General features: G+C 58.0%; 1 protein-coding gene across 4 annotated transcripts in view; it reads right to left on the bottom strand.

Moving 5' to 3' along the window:
* Positions 1–10255, bottom strand: part of MEF2D (myocyte enhancer factor 2D) — a 30839-nt gene extending 20584 nt beyond the window's left edge. The window contains exon 1 of one of the 4 annotated variants that reach the window (XM_025430830.3): positions 9836–10255. The gene's annotated coding sequence lies outside the window, so the exon portion shown is untranslated. The remainder of the gene's footprint in view (positions 1–9835) is intronic. The other 3 variants (XM_025430832.3, XM_025430827.3, XM_025430831.3) reach the window with 3 other exon arrangements.
* Positions 10256–14397: the final 4142 nt, after the last annotated feature.

Below are 14397 nucleotides of genomic sequence, written 5' to 3'. Positions count from 1 at the left end.
AGAAGCAGGGCTAGTGCCCCCATCCCCTACCAGCCTGCCCAGCCCAGTTCTCCCCCCGCCGCACAGCCCCCACCCTCTTCCATTCCATCCCCCTCCCCCAGCCCAGGGCTCCATTCAACCCAGAGCTCCAGAGTCTGCTCTCAAAGGTCCAGGCAATCCCTGTCCCCATCCCCATCCCCCTACCCCCAAAGTTCGGTTTGGCAGGCTCCCTTCCCAAACCCCTGGTTCCCACCATCTTCCCCTCCCTCGGGAACTCCCCTCCCCCAGCCCAGCAGCCTCAGGGTTGGGCAGGGGCTATTTTTAGCCTGGGCACTGAGCTAATTTTAACTCACTGACAGGGACCTGGGGGCGGGCTGGCGGGCTAGGGGGAGGGGGGGAACCAGTCCGGGAAAGCTGGACCTGGGCAGGGGTGGTCTCAGGTCCTGAGTGCCTGAGGAAGGCAAGCAGAGACAGGCACTGCAGCCCCAGGCTGAAGGGACAGAGAAGGACCTGCCAGAGGAGGACCCGGTGCGGCCAGCTCACCAAGCACCCTCCTCACAGCTTCCACTGGACACCTCTCCCTCGTCCCACCTCAGGCAGGATGGGGTGAGGTTCCCGCCAGGGCAAACCTCCTGGGATGGGGTCACCCTGTTCTTGGCCCAGGAGCTGCCTCTCCAGTGAGGGTCTGTCTCTGGAGCCTCCTCCACCACTTCCCTGCCCCTGCTTTTCCTTCCTGTAGTCTGGCTCCCATCCTTGCTGCAGCAGCCACTAGAGTGTCCAGCGCCCTCCAGAGGCAGCGGCCAGCCCCCCCTCAGGCTCCAGCCTTCCCCTGGTAGCTCTTAGGAGCCACCCTCCTCCCCAGATCCGCACAAGTTCCTGGAGCCACGGGCCCTGATCTCAGGAAAAGTCTGGGAATAATATACTGAATCCTAGCCGGAAAGGGCTGGGTGTGGTTGGACGATGAACAGCCCAGGAAAGCATGGGGTCTTCAGGCAGGGTTTCTAGATGCCACACAAATCACTGCGTGACCTGCAATAAGTCATTGCCCCCTCCAAGTTTTACCCCACTGATCAGTACAATGGGTGGGTGGGTGGGTGGAGGGAGGGAGGGGACAAGGTGCCCTTCCAGCCAGGACATTTGGTTCCTGTGCTCTTTCAAGAGCCTGAAAGGAAGGGAGGTGAGGAGTGGGTTACTCCATGGAGAGGTAATAGAAGAGACGGCCTGGTTGGGTCCAGGGTCCTCCAGCTTAGGGGGAAGGAGAGTGTGGAGGTCAGAGCAGTGGAGGGATGGGGCTGATAAAGGGGAAGGTGCTTTCTGAACTGTAACCCTCATGACAGATGGCAGAGGGGTCACAGAGGCTCATGGCCAGCCAGGGAGGGTGCCAGGTGGGGCACATTAGGGCCCTGCCTGCAGAGATTCAGCCCTCCCAACCTCCAAACACACCTGGATTGCCGATGAGACCCAGGGCTTGGGGTCCTGCTTCTGCTTACTAAGTAATGACTGGCCCCCAGGGTCACAATCATGGTCATTAGTGGGGCCAGTTCCAGAACCCAAGCCTGAGCCTTGCTTCATGCTCTATCCAACAGACAGATCCATAATGACTCACTACCGCTCATTTGCATAAGGATTTGCATGGTGTCTCTGACCTTATCCCATCAGGCTCAACCTCCCATTCCAGAAACTGGGCCGTCCCTGCCCAGCACATCTAGGCACCTAGGATGGAGCTCCTGGCACCTCCTCCAGAAGCCTTCTTGAACTGCCAACAACCCCATTGGCACTAAGCTCTTGGTCCAGTGTGGCCCTCTGCTCTTATCCCCCCTCTAAGCGGGGTCGGGTGTGACCACAGGATGAGGACAAGCACTGCAGCAGTGGGACGCGACAGGATTCACGGCTGCCTGGGGGCTCCCTGGGACAAACACCCTATCCCACTCTGGTGCCCATGCTGGGAGGATGGGCTGCCTGCCCTTTACTTCCACTTCTATCCTCATTTCTAAAATCCACTTCAAAAAAAAAAAATAAAATAAATAAAATCCACTTCCCAGCCACCCTCCAACTGAGAGGAGACAGCCTAGTTCAGTAGGCAAGACAGAGACTAAGCTGTAAAGGGGCTTCCAGGGCTGCATGTTTGGCCTCAAAGTCATCTCAGGGGCTCAAATATGCTGTTAGAAGTCACCCAAACAGGTATGGGCAGGTGGTAATGTCCAGGGGAATACGGAGGCCCCTGCATGACGCTCCACCCAACAGGCACCGGGAGACAACCGGTCCTTGGCCTGCGTTGAGGAGGCCGGGCAAACTGACCTCTGCTTGCCCAGTTCTAGCAGTGGCGCTTCCAACCCTAGCCTACCCAAGTGCTCTGCTCTCCTGGGAAGTCCCTCCTGCTACCTAACCTCCATCCCTCCCACTGCGGCCAGTCCTTCCAGGGCAGCCTAAACCCATTTCGGTCATCTAGATGCAAGTGGTGGCCAGGGGCCCCTGGCCATCTGAAGCGGTTGGGACGGTTAAGTGTGTCACCTTCCACCTCCCCACCCAACTTCCCTCTGGGGTCTCAGGAGACAGAAGTGAAAGTGGCAGCTGGGGCCGTGGGGGCGGGTCAGCCTGAGAGCCGTTGGGTGAGCATAATGCCACCAGTGCTGTGTCTGGGCTGCCTGCCATTGCAAGCCCGTGGGCTGATGGTTAGATCAGAGGAGGAACTTCCCATGGAAATGAGGGCGTGGGGTAACTATGGAGTGTGGACCCCTGACTGAAGGAAGAGCAGGCGGAAAAGGAAAATGTGGAGACAGTGTCAGAAGGGTACTGTCTTTCAGGGCAGCAGGCGGCTCCTTCCTTCCCGGCCACAGAGCAGGGGCAGGGCAGCTCTGGCTGAGGCAGGTGACGGGGTCTGGGCCCTGACTGCTAGAATAGGAGGGCAAGGAGAGAGGAGACAAGGAAGCACCCATCCTGACCAACGGGAGGTGGGGGCTCAGGATGTGAGGGTCTACCTACAGTCCCAGACCAGGCCCAAAGGAGGCCAATCCAATCAGAGAAAGTAAATCCTCCTAGAGACACCATGACCTCAGGGAGCCCCCGAGGATTTAAAGGGGCCGCTGTGGCAGTGGCTGGGTCTCTTCCTGACTGAAAGGACAGTCCTCTAAGCCCCTGGCAGGAGAGGGCGGGCAGTGCGGCTGCGTGGGCCTGCTGAGGCAGCCAGCCAGGCAGCTCTTACAGGATTAGCTCGCTGCTTTCAGGAAAGGTGCCAGGTGAGGCTAAGATGCCCAGCCAGATGGAGGGGGCCCAGGCGGGTGGGGGGGGGGGGTTCCTTCACACAGCTACACAAATACTTGCCCCAGAATTCAAGTCATACCCGTCCCTTTTGTGAATATACCCCACATAGACCCTGGGGCTTGCCAGCTAGGACCCCTGGCGATCAACCAGCTTTCTCTGCCTGTGACCTGGCGCCATCCCTCCTCTGAGTGGGGAAGTCCTGCCTGTTGTCTACTCTCAATCCTTCTGCTACACTCTATAACCAGGGAGCAGGTGAGAGGGCCAAGGGTTTCCTACTCTTCCCTGCCAGTCTGCCCCTCACCCCTCATCCCCTGGGCTGACAGGTGGGAGCAACCAGAGGGAGCAGCTGAGCCAGGACACCTGTCCCCACCCAGTCAATCTGGGCCCCATGGGCCTGCGGTGGGGACGGGGGGGGGGGGGGGGGTGTTCACAGGGCAGTCCGCATGGAAGCAAGCAGCTGTGGGGGCTGGAGCAAAGGGGCTCAAAGGTCAAGGAGACATGTGACTGGGAAGGCCTAAAGCCCCCCTTTTGGGCTCAGCTTCCTGCCGGGCCACCCCCAACCACTGTCCCTCCCCAGACACAGAACACATGCGTGCTCTAAAGGGAAAAACGCTAGGTCTGAGGTCACCTGCCCCATCCCCTTGCCTAGACATTACTTGATCCAACAGAGCCTGGAGCAGGAAGATTCCAGAAATGAAGCAGACCCCTCCCCTCCCCACCCACCCCCAGTGAATATTTTCTCTTGAGGTTTGGGGATGAGCTCTCTCTTATTCCTTATCCTCCCAACCCTCAACCCCAAGCATTTGCTGGCGGAGGTGGGGCAGGGAAATAATGAGGAATAAGGAAGTAAGCAGCCAAGGGATCTGCTCAGACTCATGGGGAGGTGGAGGTAGAGGCAAGGCTCTGAGACAGGGAGATAGCTGGCCAGGGAAGGAAGGCAGGGCTGGGCTCGCTGTCCCCAGCCCATCCCAGTGTCAGACTGAGCCCCAGGCCCGAGGCCCCCGCAGGACCCCCTCAGGCGGCTCCCACACACCAAGTCCCCACTGGGACACTGCCTGCCCCCACCCATCTCCTGGGTGGCTGCCTGAGCCAGTAAGTCCTGGGTCAGGCTGGAGCTGGGGTCTAGAAGGAAGGAGGCAGGCACTTCCCAGCACCTGCTCTCGAGGACCGTCCATTGCCCCCACTGATCCTCCTTCCTTTCCCAGGTGAGGCGGCTCTTTCAGAGACACGGAAGTCAAGTCATGCCCACGTCACCAGCAATGAGTGGCAGAGGTGGGCTCACCACATGCTTGGGCTCCCTCCCCCTGGGAGTTCTAGCAACTTCTTCCAGGGCAGAGTCCTAAACTCCTGGACCTGGCAGGCTCCTGTAGCCACGTCTCTTGCCTTCAGACCAGCCTGAGCTCCTTTGGCCCATCTTCCCACCTCACCTCTCATTACCCAGCCCCAGTGGGTACTAGCAGGTATCATTCAGTCTCTTTCCTGGGGCTCTCTCCCGTAGCAATCAGGGGACCATACTTTCTTAGGACACCAAAGCACTATCTTCCTCAGCTTGCCACCAAGCCTCATCCTCTGCCCGTGACCAGGGAATGCTACAGGTTCACCCTTCCAGTAATGCATCTTTTCCATCCTCCTCTTCCCCCTCCTTCCTTTGGGTCTCCCTGGGCCTCCTGCAGGGTAAGACAAAGCCCCTAAGACCTCCCAACAGGGGAAGAGGGCCTGCGAAGTCTTCTCACTCCAGTTGGCTCACATGACATGGAGGCAAGGGGCTGGAGCAGGTGCCCCCTAAGCAAGTCACTTAAATCTCTAACTGGGTTCCCCAATTATAAAAAACAGCTATTCAAAGAAACATATGAGTCTTCCTGTGTTACCATGCCCGGCACAGAGCCTGGTGCACATGGACACAAGGAACGGAAGGAAGCTTCCTCCTCTAGTTCCCAGGGATCTGAAAAGGTTTAGTTTCAGGTCTCCAAAATAAGAGCGAATGGTGCACTGCCGACAGTGAAGGTCCCTTGACCAGAGGGCAAAAACATCTCCTTTTCTATACGCTTCCCTGGTCTGCCCAGCTCCCCGGGGAGTGGCCAGAGCACCCAGCCAGAGGCACCAAGCCAAGGTCAGTGACCAGGCCTAGAGCCCAGAGCCTCCTGGGAGGGTGAGTTTAAATGAGTAAATATGGTCCCGCCTGGGTGTGGCCAGCAGCAGGCCAAGCTCTGGACAAGCTCCTCCCCTTCCAGCCTACAGGAGCAGGGAGAGAGCTCACACAGCGGGCATAAAGAGCCTCTGCTCCTGCGAAGACTATTGGGGTCCTGTGCAGTCAGTGAGCACATCCTCAGGTCTCTGAGCCCCAGGACAGGGCCAGCCGAAGCATGGTTAGGCTACCAAGAAGCTTCAGGAAAAGGAAAAATCAGATGCAAAGGGCCTTGGGGACCCTCCCCCCAGGCCAGGATCTACCCCAGGATGCCTGAGGGCTCAGAGGCAACCTTGCTACATCAGGGTAGCCTTGCTCAGCAGAGTGGATGGGTAGGAGACAGTGACCAGCACACATCACCAGGACTCCCGGGTGCTCTGACCACCATCAGGCTAGTGTTGAATCCTGTCCACCTGGAAAGCTGACTTACCCCAGGGCACTTGGTTTGAGGCGGGGGCAGAGGTGTGGGCCAGGGCCACGGGGAGGGGCACCAGGGGTGCTGCAGGGGCAGTGACAGGAGTCAGCCAGAGCTCCTCAAGGAGCAAGCCATGCTCTAGGGCTGCCCATCTATGGTCTAACCTCAATCCCTCCTGCTCCTGTCAGCTTTTCCTCTTCCAGATTGTTGCAGGCCTCTGCCTCCTCACCCCTGCTCCCCCACCCATCCCCACCCTCCAATCCCTTCATCATCTTCCCATTCACTAGTCCTCCTCACCCCCCTCGGGGTGGCAGCTACTCTACACACCCATGTGTCTGTGCTTGCACACCTTCATGCACGTGTGCCACTAAATGCTGGGTACCTGCCAGGTGCACCTGAGTATGGGACCCCCACCCAGCGCCTCTCAGAGGAGGGCAAAGGGCCCGAAGGCTCCATGACAAACTTTCCTCAGTCTCAGGCAAGGAGATGGAAGAGAAAATACCCCGGCCCCACCAGGCCAGTGTTCAAGACCTCTCAGAAAGCAGAGCTACTGAGAGCGGCTAGAGAAGAGAGCACTTCGAGATCCTGGTCTTTCCTAGGCCAAGTCAGAGCCACACCTCTCTCCTCATCCAGCTCCACCAGCGAGTGCTGCCTGGAGTCTGCACCCCATTTGGCCTGTGCAGCACTGGATAGGCTGGGTAACATCAAGCACAGCACAGCAAGGTGTCCAGCTTCCCACATAGAACTATGGGCGCCTCACACACTCTCACCATGAGTAAGTCACCAAACTGGGACAGAAGGACAGACGGTTGGCCGGACTCCGGCCCCATGACTGGCTCATAAAAGCCACCAGCAATTATAGTGATGCTGAGGCTATGCCGGCTCCTGCACCACCTCCTCCTTCCCTGTAAAAAGCGAGATAATTGCCTTAAACCCGGTGGCCTCAGAGAGTCCCTGCCATGGTCCCACAGGGTGAAGAGAGCCCCCCATCACAGTGCCACATCACCCAGAGTCCAACCCCTGACAACTCACAGGCACAGTAGAAACCAAAGGAACCCCAGTTGGATGTGTGCCCCGAGGCCAGGCCTCTATTCCCCACCCCCACCAACTCCTCTTCTCCAGCAAGGCCACCACCTTCTGGACTGGAAGGTCAGAGAAGCTAGGGACCTGGCTCCAAATGCAACCAGGGAAAATGCTGGACCCATCCGTCTGTCCCAACTCCTCTTGCTCCCACCCAGGCAGAGAAGTGGGTGATGAAGTGTCCAACACGGGGCCAGCCCACCCCAGGCCAGGGTGAGCACTGAGATTCTGCACCCGGAGCCAGCCAGGGAGGACAGACTACTCAGGTGGCCAGGGGAGGTTAGCAAAAGATGAGCGGTAGGCCAGGCCTCTCTGGGGGCGCATGAGCTAGGGATGCCCATGGCAGGGACCTTCCCGGGGAGGGTAAGAGGAGGAGGCTGGGAGGGGCTTGGTCCTAATCAATGAGGTTGTAACCTAAGGCCTCCCCTTCCCTGTGCCTGGAAGGAGCTGGGGGCCTCCTCCAGCCTCCTTCTACTGGTATTCCAGACCCCCATCCCAGGGGATTTTACACTCCACTTTCTCCCCCATCATACCTCCCAGGAAAGACCAGGGAAGATTAAAAAAAAACAAAAACAAAACAAAACAAAACAAAAAAACAAAACAAAAACCACCACCACCCTGCTGGAGAAAGATTATATAACAGCAGCCAGAAAGACTATCATATCTCCCAGTCTGTCAGAAGAGCCCAGAGCCAAGAGGGGCAGAGCTGGGAAGCCCAGGCGCCCCCAGCCCAGGAACAGCAGGTATAGAGTGGGGTAGACAGTGGGCAGTAGGTCACAGCCACCCTTCCAAGTCCTCCATCACTCTGTTCCAGGAAGTGGGTACAGGAGACAGAAGCTCTAGCCCAACCTCTCATGCCCATCCCCCAACACAGGGGTGATGATGCTCTTGGACTGGGTCCTGCTGCTCTCCTGTGACCAGGGGTTCCCAGAGCAAGGATTTTGTCTTCCGTCTTACGGCCTCTCCCGAAGGTGAAGCCATGCCTGAAAGAGTGGCACTTACACTAAAGCCCTGACACAGATCTGCTAAGTGATTTCAGGTAAAAAGCTCCACCTCTCTGGTCCCTAAAGGAGTGTGAGTGAAAAATCTTCCTTCTCCCAGAGAAACCAGAGACCCCTCACTTATGACTGTACCTGCACACACATGCATATACACACAGATGTTGGGGGTGAGGAAGATACAACAAAGAGAATATGACCACTGAGACCCCAGGGTCCAGGTGCCCGTGCTGGGCCAACTGAGAAAAAGGCCTACATAAGTTCTAGTGTCCCCCAACCACCCCACATAAACGGGTCCTCAGCCACCCTCACACTGATCCCACCCCACCCCCATCTCCTGCCCAACACACTGGGAAACCACAGGAAGGAAATTCATTCCCAGGCAGGCCGTGGGAGCTGGGACAGCCAGGCTCAGTCCCGGGGCGGGTGTGACCCAGCGGCCACAGGCGGGCTGGACATCTGTGAACACTGACATGTGCATTTTCAATGCTCTCCTTGGCTACCAAGACTTCCCCATTGGGGGGTTGAAGAGGAGTGGGAGGTGGACAGCTCCTTAACTTCAAAACACCAATCTCAGGCTGGCCTGGGCTCCCCTCCTATCTCGAGGCCAGAGCGGCCCAAGGTCACCGCCCCAGACGGCAAACTTCCCATAGTCCAGGCTGGCCCCTGAACTACCTAGGAGACCCACTAAAGGGATGAAGGAGGGGGAGGGAGGACCACCCCCCAAACCAAAGAAACTGGGCCAACAAGGAGACCTCAAAAGGGGGACTGGCCACAGGAAAGGGGGGCAGAGGATCCACCCATTGTACCCTCCCCCAACCCACCAACAATGAATGCACCCTGGAAGGGGAGGTACAGAGAACCTCCCACTCAGAAGGACAAACCTGGAATAATCTCGACAGCGGTTCCAAGTGACCCACACCCCAGAACCCTCCCCTCCACGCCTGGAGGGCTGTCAGCTGGAATCACTAAGGACAGGGCCCCTTCCCCCCTCCCCCTGAGACCCCAACCTGACCAGAGAGAGCTGCTAGGGGGCCAATACTCAAGATGCATCCTAGTCTCCTTGACGGTGCCTCCCCAAAAGCCCCCCAAACACTCCCTCGACCCCCACTCCCAGGCCAGTTCAGCCTGCCATCGGTGGAAAGAGGGACTGGAGAACTCTTGCCCAGATGTTGAACAGCTGCAAACTTCTGGCCAGGGTTTCTCCAAACGGGGCTGCTGACAAACTAGCTCGGGGGTCTTAGAATGGGGTGGGAGATCCCCAGCAAGGGTCGAGCGCGCCCACCTCCGCGGTGAGTGTACGTCCCAAGCGCACAGGCGCCGGGCCATCCCGGGCCGGACACACACACACTCACACACCCCAACCCACCACCCCGGTGTCATCTGAACAACGTCCCCCCTCCCTCCCCCGCTTCCCAAACAGCTGCGGCTCCCCCCCGCCCCCACCCTCCCGCCGCCCTCCCAGGCCCCCTTCTGCACCATTTCGGGCCAAGGAGGAGTGAACAGGCGGCGCGAGGAGGGAGAGGGAGGGAGGGCCGGCTGTTAAAATGTCAGTCGCTCCCGGCTGTCACCGGAGACCCCCTCTGAGGGTAGCGCCCCTCCGCGGCCCGCTCGCAGGCCGCCGTCCCCCCCGGACGCCCGGACACCGGCGCGACCCCGACCCCGACACACAGGGGAATAGGGCCCCCTGCACTTGTCCCCAGCCGGGGCCTCCGCACAAACACGCAGCCCCCACGCAGTCTCCCCACGAAGCCGCGTGGAAGCAGCCCGCTCCCCGAGTTCCTCCCCCCCCCCCCCCCCGAGCCACCACGACCCACCCCTCCCGGGGACGGTACGGACCACCCTCCACCCCAGCCCCAGGACGGGGTGGGGGAGGGGGCCTCTTAAAGCGGCAGGCGCTTTATTTTCCCCACTCACCGGCCCCGCTGGGGGAAGGGGGTGTCACTGCTGGGAGGGGTGGCCTTCGTCGCCGGTCCGGGGATCTTCAACACCGGGCACCCGCAGCTCCGGGCGGGGGGAATAACAAGCGAGGCCGGCGTCCGCGCGGGCCCTGGGCGGCGCCGGGGGGCCTGGGCCCCCGCCGTGGGCGCGGGGGCGGGCAGGCGCGGGGCGGGCAAGGGGGACCGGGGCCGAGCGCCCGAGCCGCCTCGGCGTTGTTGATATTTTGCTTCCTTCCTCCTTTCGGGCTCCAAAGGTAACTCCTCCAGCCCCCGGGAGTCGAGGCCGACGTAGGCACAGCTCAGCCTAGCTTGAGGGGTGGGGCCCAGGGCTGACGGACAGGCCGGTGGACCAATGAGAGGAGCCCGCGCTGGCGGGGCGGGGCCGGAGAGGGCGGGGTTGACCGTGGCCCCGCCTCGCACCTCCCGCGGCCGGCCGGGCGGGCCGGGCGCCCCACCCACCGCCCTCCAGGCTAGGCTGCGGCTCCGGGAGCGGCGGATCCCTCCGCCGGCCGGTAGGGGAGGGGAGGAGAAGGAAGGGGAGGGGGGCCGGGCTGCAGCGCTGGGAGGCGAGGCCAGCGGCCCGCGGAGGACGGCCCGCGCGGGGTGCCCCTCGGCGCTGCTGCCCCCGTGCGCTCGCCGCGGTCTTCCCGGGAGGCTCGCTAGCCGCCGCACATCAGCGCACACGAGCGCGCCCCCTCGGCTCCCAGCCCCGGGAGAGTTGGAGGTGGCCGTCGAAGTAGACGAATTCAGGGTGGACGCTGAAGGGCGACAGGACTCCGTCCCCCCACTAAGCGCGCGCCGGAGCCCAGCGGAGAGGCGGGGTCTCGTCCGGGGGTTACCTGGGGAGCTTGCCGGCTCCTCCACCTGAACCAGGCCCCTCCCCTCCCAGGCCCGGCTCGGCTGCCGCCCAGCAATTTAAAGCGACAGCTCATAGTTCTGGGGTGACCTAATCCCCAGTGCCTGCGGCTCCGGAGCACTTACAGCCGAGGGGGGCAATTTAAAGGGGCGGGACCTTAATTTCCCCCAGCACAGGAAACGCCCAAAAGCATCTTATTAAAGAAGCAGTACTAGCTCTTTTAAAAAAGATTAAAATTTAAAAATCCCTAGTTGCCCCGGGGCGTGGTGAATCCTTACCTGCCCTAGGACAGAAGTGCGGGTGCCACTACGTCTTCTCCAGTAACCCTGTTACTCCCAGACCCGGCTGCTGCCTACCTGGAGCTTTAGGAAATGATGGAGTACTTGGCTTCTATCTCTAGGAACCTTGCAGAACAGAAGCGTACTCAGTTCTTCACACGCCCTGATTTCTATCAGGTTGGGTCTGATTTACTGAACAAAGACTAGATTCTGGGTTAAGAACTGGGCTAAATTCTGGGTGAAGACTAATATGCATAGACAGAGGCAGCAAGTCATGGTGATTAAAAGCATCAATGCTGGAGTATTCCAGCTGCCTTGGTTCAGATCCTCATTCTACCATGTATTATTACCTGTGAACATGGGTACCTCATTTAACTCCCCTGTACCTCATGATCCTATGGGTAAAATGAAGGTGGTGATAATAGTACCCAACTCATAAATTCGGTGTGAAGATTAAATTAGTTTATGCAGGTAGATTGCTTAGAACAGTGCTTCATGCTACATTATAATAATTTAAGGGCCGGACTGCCAAGACTCCTTTAGGACCATCATCCCATACAAGCCTCAAAGGAGGCAAGATCAGTGGAACTGCTGGGCCAGTAGTTTGGAGGCTTGTATGTCCTAAAACGGGAGGCCAGCAGTCTCCCATTTCCTTGGCCTTGGTTTTCAACCCTTACACCCAGCCTCTCCTTTAGGAAACCTGATTTTTTTTTTTAAGATTTTATTTATTTATTCATGAGAGACACAGAGAGAGAGGCAGAGACATAGGCAGAGGGAGAAGCAGGATCCATGCAGGAGCCCGATGTGGGACTTGATCCCAGGACTCCAAGATCACACCCTGAGCCAAAGGCAGACGTTCACCTGCTGAGCCACCCGGGTGTCCCAGGAAACCTGATTTAAACAGTGCCCTGCTTTGCCCCCAAATGTAGCCTCTTGGTTCCCTGTCAGACCTGGGAGATGGAGCCCCAGCACCAGAGGATACCAGTCTTCCCTGCCAAGTAAGGCTAGCTTGCCCCCAAAGATCTCAGGCAGGCAAGGGGAGCCCATCTGCCCTGTTCTCCAGAACCATGAGAAGAACAGAGCCTTGTGCCAGGGCTGGGGCTGTGGCAGTAGCAAGATGGGAAAGTGCCGCCCCCCCCTCAAGTGGGGAACCTCCCCTCACTTGTGGCCTCTATTTTTAGTGCTTCCCCAGGCTCTAGCTGGAGAAACCGTTTAGTCATCAGGGTGTTTATTTTCCGGCTGTTTCCGACGTCGGGAAAGCAGAATGTTGAGACTGGAGAGATCCAGGGCTGCTGGAAAAGACTTCTTAGACCAGGCCTGGGAACTCAGCCTTTAGACCATTGGGTCCCATGATCATAGGAAAAAAAACAAAGTGGGCAGGGGGCACCCAAGCCCCCAGGAGACCGAGAGGGATGAGTTCTCACCCTGCCACCAGTTTTCAGGCTTTCCAAGCCAGAGTCCCCTATGGCCCCAGTTCCCCTTTAACGATTCTCTCCAAGAACATAAGCCGTCCCAGACCAAATTCTTTCCTACGCCTCATTCCCAGAAACCCCCTCCCCAGTCTCTGATGGATCTGCGCGGTGAGCCTCCCGCCAACCACGGCTCCAGCCAATCCTGAGCCGGAGGCAGGTTTTCCGGGCTGTGATTGGCTGGGTCTTCCTCCCTGCCTTGGAATGTTGGGTTCTTAACAAAGGAATGAGGAAGGAAGGTGAGTCACCTGGAAGGGTGTTAAAGGGCCAGGAGCTGGATAGAGAAGGTAAGGGAGGAAGGAGCTCAGTGAGGGAGATGAAGTATCCCAGACCTTTAGACGCTGAATGATAATTCACTAGAGAACAGAGTAGGAGAGAGTCGCAGAGGTTGACATTGCAAGCGGGGTGGAATTTACATATATTTATATTTATATTTATATTTATATTTATATTTATATTTATATTTATAGAGACAACTTCATGGAAAGGAAAGGTAGCAAATATGAGGTCTTGATTTCCATGGAGGACTAAGAAAGGATCTAGGGAGTAAAGTTGCTGGAAGTTAAATTATAATAAAAGACTTCCTGAAACTGACTCACTACATCTTTTTCTTCTAGCCCCCGCACTACCCATGCCAGAATCTTCTAGGGGGGAAAACACCCTGGCAGCTCAGGTGCTTGGGTTCCATTTTTCCTTCTGCCTCTCTGGCTCCCAACCCATCTTTTGTAGAGAAAAGTAATCTTACAGCCCAAAGTTACTATAAAATCCCGGAGGAGTCAAATGAGTGCCCACCAAAGTCCTAAGAAGTGTGTGACTTCTCTCTACAGTATCCTCTTCATAGTTTCTACAGCAGAGGGGCACCAACAGCTCCCTTTATTCACACTTCCCCAAGCACCCTAGCCCGTCTTTATTTGGAAAGGTCTTCCTCCTCCCCAACAGCTGCTTCTCTTCTGCCTGCTGTTCCAGCCTTTGCCTGGCTGCTCAGTTGACCCCTCCAGCCTTCCTCACAGCCCTCTGGACCAGTCCATCCCACCCCCACTCCATCCATCCCATCCCTTCCATTAGGCTGTTCATTCTTCCTCCCAGTTTTCCCATCTCTCCCCAAGCCTTCCACCTTGTTTGAGGGCAGAGGCCATCAGCATGAGCCTGAGGGTCCTTCTGTGTGCACATTCTCGGGGTGAGTTTGTGTATCATCCTGTGCCTCTCTGTGTATAGAGGGCTCTCTACTCCCTGTGGCTACCTCATCAGTACAATCAGACTGGATTGACATTTTTGGTTTCCAGCTTATTCTTCTTCACCAGATCCTGAGCTCCTTGAGGGCACCAGATCCTTGAGGGCAGCAGTTCAATCAGCTTTGGGATTTCAGGGCCTTGCTGGGCCTGGAGTGGAATGAACACAGCAAATGTCTGTTACATGAATCTGTGCATATCTGCGTATGTAGCTGTGTATCTTAGCTAACATTATAAAAACTTTATTGAACACCTCCTCTATTTGTCCATTGATAACTCTGTGCTAGCCCAGGGATAAGGCTCTGATCTAGGGCCCAGACAAGTCCAGCTCTGGGCCAGAAGGGGGGGCGGAGTTAAGCAGAGAGTTGTCCTAGGCTGTGCTGGCAGAGCTGTGCCCCATGCTCAGCGCCAGGGTGCCTGGGGCCAGGCCCAGGGCAAAGGGCAGAAGCTCCACCCAGGATCTGAAGGGGGCAGGAAAGGGGTGCCAAAGCCAGGTCCTCAGTCCGTGCCCCCCCTCCACAAGAGTTCCCTGCCCCAGGCTGGGCAGGATGTGGTGGCAGCTGCAAGAGGGTGGGCAGGATGTGGGGGTGGGGGCAGCTGAAACGAAGCCTGACATTCGCCTCCCCAGCTCCTCCCTCCTTCCCTCTCCCCCCCCCATCCGCCCCCTCCAGGTCACGTGCTTCCAGCCCGGGCACCAACGGACTATT

This window comes from Canis lupus, chromosome 7 (genome assembly GCF_003254725.2).
Source record: "Canis lupus dingo isolate Sandy chromosome 7, ASM325472v2, whole genome shotgun sequence".
Taxonomy (NCBI): domain Eukaryota; kingdom Metazoa; phylum Chordata; class Mammalia; order Carnivora; family Canidae; genus Canis; species Canis lupus.
Note: the sequence above shows the minus strand (reverse complement) of the source record. Positions and strands in the feature narration are given on the sequence as shown.